The sequence below is a fragment of the Mirounga angustirostris genome, unplaced genomic scaffold, assembly GCF_029215605.1.
Source record: "Mirounga angustirostris isolate CCGP_5_RB_7025 unplaced genomic scaffold, mMirAng1.0.hap1 SCAF_2, whole genome shotgun sequence".
Classification (NCBI taxonomy): Eukaryota; Metazoa; Chordata; class Mammalia; order Carnivora; family Phocidae; genus Mirounga; species Mirounga angustirostris.
In genome coordinates this window covers 190976528-190984942 of record NW_026991710.1, presented here as the reverse complement: position 1 = coordinate 190984942, position 8415 = coordinate 190976528, and the positions used below count along the sequence as shown (strand labels likewise).

At 35.9% G+C, this 8415-nt stretch overlaps 1 pseudogene; it reads left to right on the top strand.

The window, feature by feature from the left end:
• The first annotated feature begins 7918 nt into the window (after positions 1-7918).
• Positions 7919-8045, top strand: LOC123849193 (U2 spliceosomal RNA; annotated as a pseudogene).
• Positions 8046-8415: the final 370 nt, after the last annotated feature.

Genomic DNA, 8415 nt, shown 5'->3' with positions numbered 1-8415 from the left:
GATGTATAATTTTAGCATTGACCATTACAATAAACTTTGTTTAAAAAATTAAAAGTTACATATGAACCAGCAAAGACAACTCTACAGAGACAATAAGAATGTTTTAAAAACCCAAAAGAAGGAGCTATAAGTAGCTTAAAATTAAATATTCTAAGATCTTATTTATTCTTTGAGAATAAATAAAAAGGAAAGAGAACATGTGTATTTGTGGAACTCATGCAGCTTATTTACAACAAGCTTATAGGGTAGTGGTATAATACTCTTTTGCTCTCACAAGAAAACTGACATTGGGAAGCCATAAATGACTTTGATTACAATTATTTAAAAATAAATGATCACTGGGGCGCCTGGGTGGCTCAGTCATTAAGCGTCTGCCTTCGGCTCAGGTCATGATCCCAGGGTCCTGGGATCGAGCCCCGCATCGGGCTCCCTGCTCGGCGGGAAGCCTGCTTCTCCCTCTCCCACTCCCCCTGCTTGTGTTCCTGCTGTTGCTCTCTCTCTCTGTCAAATAAATAAATAAAATCTTAAAAAAATAAATAAATAAATGATCACTAAAATTCAAACCTGATGTGTTCCATCTCTTTCGACAAAACATCCGTTGTCATATAACATTTTTCTAAAACCTTGAGATCCAGAATATTAAGTTTGTCTTTAATATTTACCTCCTGAGCAGTTTCACTTAAAAAAATCAAAAGAGAGGGGCGCCTGGGTGGCTCAGTTGGTTAAGCGACTGCCTTCGGCTCAGGTCATGATCCTGGAGTCCCGGGATCGAGTCCCGCATCGGGCTCCCTGCTCGGCAGGGAGTCTGCTTCTCCCTCTGACCCTCCTCCTTCTCATGCTCTCTGTCTCTCATTCTCTCTCTCTCTCAAATAAATAAATAAAATCTTTAAAAATAAATAAATAAATAAATAAATAAAAAGAGAGAATGATGTGTAAAATAATAAAGAAGATTAATAAGAACTATCATTTATGGGAATTCGTTTATCAATGAGTTACGTGCTGTTATTCCTGTTTACAGATGAGGAAACAGAGACACAAATTTAAGTAATATTTCCAAAGCCCTGCAGCTACTAAGTGGTAGGGAGTGAATTCAAATCACACAGTCTGGCTCTAACTCATCCCTCTTGAGCGCATGACAAAATACTACCTTCCCTGTAAGATGCTGCCAAACCACCATAAGCTGAAGTTGTTAACATTGATACATTTTCTTCTCCTTTAATTAAGGAAATAAAACATTAGAAATAAAATTGAAATTCCCAGTCTCATCCATTTCTCTCCTCAGGCAATATTTGGTATGAGCTTAATTAGAGCCCATTATTTTTAAATAAGTGAATACATAGATGTCCATTATGTGGACACTAGTACTGTTCTGTATGTGAGGCATGTTGCCTTTCATATCATTCTGAAAATTATTATTTTCATTCAATATTAATATTTAAATGTATATGAATGGTATAGAATAATTTAGTTCATTCTTTTTATTACTCTTTAGTAATCCATTTAATGAATAAGTTGCATTTTTTTTTTCCTTTCCCCTTTGGAAACCTTTTACAAGCTCTTTTCTCTTTGAAAAACTTTTGAAAAAAAAAAAACCACCAAAGTTTTTGCCATCACAAACAGTGTTATCCTGGATATTAATGTACATGTCTTGTGCAAAAGTTTGCAAAATTCTCCTGAGCAGTGCCACCCAGAGTACACAACGAGGACATAGAGAACATGAGCCAGGGTGTAAATTGACACACTAAGTTCATTAAGAAAGTCTTGCTTAAGGGGCGCCTGGGTGGCTCAGTTGGTTAAGCGACTGCCTTCGGCTCAGGTCATGATCCTGGAGTCCCGGGATCGAGTCCCGCATCGGGCTCCCTGCTCAGCGGGGAGTCTGCTTCTCCCTCTGACCCTCCTCCCTCTCATGCTCTCTGTCTCTCATTCTCTCTCAAATAAATAAATAAAATCTTAAAAAAAAAAAAAAGAAAGTCTTGCTTAAAAAATGTCAACAACAGAATTATGAGTTTACTGACTTGGTTATAGCTGATTTGTATCAGGTATCTGAAGTAACACAAAAGCTCCCTGCCTCAGTGCATACTGAACACCACCTGCCAAGCAGTGCCTTCCACGACCACCCTGTGCAGTATGGCTCTAGAGTGTGGATTAGGAAATAGAATTGCAGTATTGTAAGGTTTCATTTTTACTGTCCGTTGCCAGTTTGCTCCCCATTGTGGTTACTCCAGTTATACTTCCCCTGCAGAGTGTGATATATTCACTTACCTTCTGTCATTGTTAGCATTTGATATTGGTGGCTGCTTAAATTTCTGCCAGTCTGGTAGATGAGGAATGGTGTCTTATTGTTGTATTACTTTGCATTTTCTTTATTACCAGCTTCTTTGTATATTGTCATTATTAGCTTTTTTTCCTACCATTTGGGTAATAAATGCCTGCCCTTTTCTCTCTTTTTTTTAAGTAGTTAATATCTTTTTCCAGCTATATTGACATATAATTAACATATAACATTGTGTAAGTTAAGGTTTACAATGTGATGACTTTATGCACATATGTATTGCAAAATACCATCAGTAAGATTAGTTAACACATCAGGGCACCTGGGTGGCTCAGTCGGTTAAGCGTCTGCCTTTGGCTCAGGTCATGATCCCAGAGTCCCGGGATTGAGTTCTGCATCGGGGTCCCTGCTCGGCGGGGAGTCTGTTTCTCCCTCTGCTCTTCATCCTGCTTGTGCTCTCTCTCTGACTCTCAAATAAATAAATAAATAAAATCTTTAAAAAAAAGTTTAGTTAACACATCTTTCATGTCACAAAATTATATTTTTTTCATAATGAGAACATTTAAGAAATATTCTCTTAGCAACTCTCAAGTGTATAATATTGTTAAACATGGTTACCATGATGTATGTACGTTACATTCCAAGAACTTATTTGTCTTATAACCGGATGACCATCTTAGAATTTTTTCCAACATCTCTCCATTTCCCACACCCTGTAGCCCCAGGCAATAGCCATTCTACTCTGTTTCTATGAGTTTTGCTTTTTCTGATCCCACATTTAAGAGAGACAACACAGAATTTGCCTTTCTGTGTCTGATTTATTTCACTAAGAAAGGTCCATGTTGTTGCATGGCAGAGTTTCCTTCCTCTTTATGGCTGGATACTATTCCACAGTGTGTGTGTGTGTGTGTGTGTGCGCGTGCGCGTGTGTGTGTGCGTGCGCGTGTCTCACATATTCTTTATTCACTCATCCAGCCATCCATGTCCATTTTTGGTTGTTTCCACATCTTGGCTATTGTAAATAATACTCCAGTGAACATGGAAATTCAGATACTCTTTGACAGAGCAATTTTATTTCCTTTGAATGTGCACCCTAGAAGCTGAAATGCTGGATCATATGGTAGTTGTAAAAGTTTTTGAGGAACTTCCATAGTGTTTTCCATAATGGCTGTACCAATTTACATTCCCACCGATAGTGTACAAGGGTTCCCTTTTCTCAACATCCTTACCAACGCTTATCATCACATCTTTTTTATGATAATCATTCTAGCAGATGTGAGGTGATACCTCATTGTGGTTTTGATTTGCATTTCCTTGATAGTTGATGATGTCAAGCACCCTTTCCTGTACTTCTTGGCCATTTCCATGTCTTCTTTGGGAAAATCTCTATCCAGATCACATGCACATTTTTGCATTATGTGTTTTGTTTTGTTTTATTTTTGAGTACTGAGTTGCATGAGTTCCTTATATATTTGGATATTAACCCCTTGTAAGATATATGATTTAGAAGTATTTCCTGCCATTCCGTAGATTGCCTTTCCATTTTGTTGTTTTTTTCTCTTTGTTGTGCAAAATCTTTTTAGTTTGATATGGTATCACTTATTTATTTCTCTTTAGTTCCCTGTGTTTTTACTGCCATATTAAAAAAATCATTGCCAAGACCAATGCCAAGGAATTTTTCCCCTAGATTTTCTTCTAGGAGTTTTATGATTTCAGGTCTTACTTGTAAGTCTTTCATTCATTTTGAGATATTTTTCTGTGAGTTGTGTAGGATAGGGGTCCAGTTTCTTTTTTTGTTGTTTTGTTTTGTTTTTGGTAAATACCCGGTTTCCCCCGCGCCATCTATTGAAGAGACCATCCTTTCTCCATTGAGCGTTACTGCCGCCTTTGTCAATAGCAGATCGTCATACAGGCATGGGTCTATTTCTGGCCCTTCAGTTCTGTTCCATTGGTCTATATATCTGTCTTTATACCAGTAACATATTGTTTTGTATACTGTTGCTTTATATTATAATTTAAAGCATGACACTTCCAGCTTTGTTCTTTCTCAGTATTGCTTTGGCTCTTTGGGGTCTTTTGTGGTTCTATACAAATTCTAAGATTGTTTTTTCTATTTCTGTGAAAAATGGCTTTGGACTTTTGATAAGGATTATATCAAATCGATAAATGGCTTGGGGTGCTATGGACATTTAATAGTATTAATTCTTCCGATCTATGAACATGGGATATCTTTCCATTCTTTGATATCTTCTTTATTTCTTCATTTTTCATGTTTCTTATAATTTTTACTATAAAAAAAATAATTTTCGGCATAGAGGTCTTTCACCTTATCCCTAATTTTTTGGATGGTGTTGTGATAGGAATGTTTTCTTTATTTCTTCTTCAGATACTCATTGTTACTATGTAGAACTGCACCTGATATTTGCATGTTAATTTTCTTATCCTGAAATTTTACTGATTTGTTTAGCAGCTCTTAATAGTTTTTGGTGTTTTCTTTAGAGTTTTCTATTTATAAAATCATATCATCTGCAAACAGAGACAGTCTTACTTCTTTCTTTCTAATTTGGATGGCAAAATGGAAAAAAAAAAGAAGTCCTTTTTTTTCTTGCCTAATTTCTATGGCTAGGACTTTGAGTACTATGTTGAATAAAAGTAACAAGAGTGGGCACTCTTGTCTTGTTCCTAATCTTACAGAAAAAGCTTTCCACTTTACAGAGTCTGATGTTAGCTGTAGCCTTGTTATATGTGGCTTTTTTTTTTTTAAGAGAAGGAAAGAGGGTGGGGGTGGGGAGGGGCAGAGAATCTCAAGCATGGGGCTTGATCTCACAACCCTGAGATCATGATCTGAGCCAAAATCGAAAGTCAGATGCTTAACCAACTGAGCCACCCAGGTGTCCCATCATATGTGGCTTTAAGATGTCCAAGTATATTCTTTCTATACCCAAATGTTGAGATTTATTATCATGAAAGGATGTTAAACTTTGTCAAATGCTTTTTCTGTATCTATTGAGATAATGATATACTTTTTATTCTTCATTCTATTAATGTGGTATATCACATTTATTGATTTTGTATATTGAACCACCCTTGCACAACAGGGATAAATTTCATGTGATTAAGGTGTATGATCTTTTTAATGTGCTGTTGAATTTTGTTTGTGTGTATTGTGTTGAGAATTTTTGCTTTTATATTAATCAGGAATATTTTCCTGTAGTTTTTCTGTTTTTGTTTTTTCCTTATAATGTTTTACTTGGCTTTGGTGGCAGTGTAATGATAACTTTGTAAAATGAGTTTAGTAGGAATATTCCTACCCTTCAATATTTTGGAAGAGTTTGAGATATACAGGCATTAAGTCTTCTTTAAATGTTTGATTAAATTCATCAGTGAAATCATCTGGTCCTAGGCTTTTCTTTGTTGAAGGTTTTTGATTACTGGGTCAAAATCCATATTCATTAATAGTCTGTTCAGATTTTCTATTTCTTCATGATTCAGAGTTAGTAAATAGTACGTTTAGGAATTTATTTATTTTCTTCTAGGTTATCCAAAGTATTGACATTTAATTGATCATAGTAGTCTCTTAAAATCCTTTTTATTTCTGTGGTATCAATTGTAATGTATCCTCTTTCATTTCTGATTTTTATTTGAGTCTTCTCTCTTTTTCTTTGTTAGTCTCAGTAAAGGTTTGTCAATTTTGCTTATCTTCTCAAAATACCAGCTATTAGTTTGGCTGATTGTTTCTATTGTTTTCTGGTCTCTGTTTCATTTACTTCTGCTGTGATCTTTGTTATTTTCTTCCTTTGGTAATTAGGCTTAGTTCTTTTTTTCTAGTTCCTTGATGATAAAGGTAAATTATATATTTGAGATCTTTCATTCTTCTTAGTGTAGACATTTATTACTATAAACTTTCTCCTGAGAACTGCTTTTTCTATGTCTTATAAGATTTGGTATGTTGTGTTTCTGTTTTTATTTGTTTCAAGACTTTTGAAATTTTTTTTCTTATGATTTCTCTGATCCATTGGTTGTTAAGAGTATTTTATTTAATTTCCATATATTTGTGAATATTCCAGGTTTTTTCTTGTTTTTAATTTCTAGTTTTATACCAAAGTGCTCAGACAAGAGACATGGTATGATTCCAGTCTTCTTAAATGTGATAAAACTTGTTTTGTGACCTAACATACAATCTTTGTTGGGGAATGTTCTGGTGCATTCAAGAAGGATGTATACTCTACTGCAATGGGATGGAATGTACTTACTGTATATATCTGTTAAGGCCATTTTGTTTAAAGTACAGTTATTGATTTTCTGTCTGGATGATCTATGAATTAATGAAAGTGAGGTATTGAATTCCCCTAATATTATTGCATTACTGTTTCTCCTTTCAGGTTTATTAATATTTCCTTATATACTTAGGTGGTTTTATAATGGGTGTATAAATATTTACAAATGTTGTGTAGAGGACATGTTACAAATGTCCTCTTGTTGGACTGATGCTTTTATTATTATACAAGACTTTTTTTGTCTCACTTACAGTGTTTGTCTTAAAGTCTATTTTGTTTGACATAAATATTTTCTTAATATAAGTCTATTCATAAGTCTGTTTCATGTTGGTTTCCATTTGCATGGAATACCCTTTTCCATCCCTTCACTTTGAGCCTATATTTGTCCTCAAACCTAAATTTAGTCTCACTTTTTTAAAGATTTTATTTATTTATCTGAAAGAGAGAGAGAGAGAGCCCACACGAGAGAGCACAAGCAAGGGGAGCAGCAGAGGGAGAGGGAGAAGCAGGCTCTCTGCTGAGCAGGGAACCCAATGTGGGGCTCGATCCCAGGATCCTGGGATCATGGCCTGAGCTGAAGGCAGATGCTTAACCAACTGAGCCACCCAGGCACCCTAAATTTAGTCTCTTATAAGCAGCATATAGTGGGCCTTGTTCATTGTTTTTGCATATATGTTTTTCCATTCAACCATTCTATGCCTTCTGATTGGAGAATTAAATTCACTTACATTTTTAAAATTTTTTTTTTATTATTATGTTATGTTAATCACCATACATTACATCATCAGTTTTTTAAATTTTTATTGTTATGTTAATCACCATACATTACATCACTAGTTCTTGATGTAGTGTTCCATGATTCATTGTTTGCGTATAACACTCAGTGCTCCATGCAGTAAGTGCCCTCTTTAATACCCATCACCAGGCTAACACATCCCCCCAACTCCTCCCCTCTAGAACTCTCAGTTTGTTTCTCAGAGTCCACCCTCTCTCATGGTTCGTCTCACCCTCCGATTTCCCCCCCTTCATTCTTCCCTTCCTGCTATCTTCTTCTTTTTTTTTTTTTTTTTTTTTTAACATATAATGTATTATTTGTTTCAGAGGTACAGGTCTGTGATTCATCAGTCTTACACAATTCACAGCACTCACCATAGCACATACCCTCCCCAATGTCTATCACGCAGCCACCCCATCCCTCCCACCCCACCCCCCACTCCAGCAACCCTCAGTTTGTTTCCTGAGATTAAGAATTCCTCGTATCAGTGAGGTCATATGATACATGTCTGTCTCTGATTGACTTATTTCACTCAGCATAACACCCTCCAGTTCCATCCACGTCGTTTCAAATGGCAAGATTTCATTCCTTTTGATGGCTTCTCGGCCTTTTGGCTAAGATCAAGTGTAGTATCTGTTCTTATCAGTTTAAATTCACTTACATTTAAAGTAATTATTGATAAGGGCACCAGGGTGGCTCAGTCAGTTAAGTGCCTGCCTTAGGCTCAGGTCACGATCCCAGGGTTCAGGGATCAAGTCCCGCATCGGGCTCCCTGCTCAGTGGGGAACCTGCTTCTCCCTCTGCCCTTCCCCTCTGCTTGTGATCTCTCTCTCAAAATAAATAAAATCTTAAAAAAAATAATCATTGATAGTTAAAGGCTTACTAATACTGTCTTATTAGTTTTTTTCTGCCTGTTTTTGTTTCCCTTTTCTTCTCTTTCTCTCTTGCTACCTTCCTTTGTGAATTAATGATTTTTAATAACGATATGCTTTGATTCTCTTCTCTTTATCTTTTATTTTTCTACTGTAGGGTTTTGCTTTGTGAGTATATGAGGATTACATAAGACATCATATGAATATAACAGTCTATTG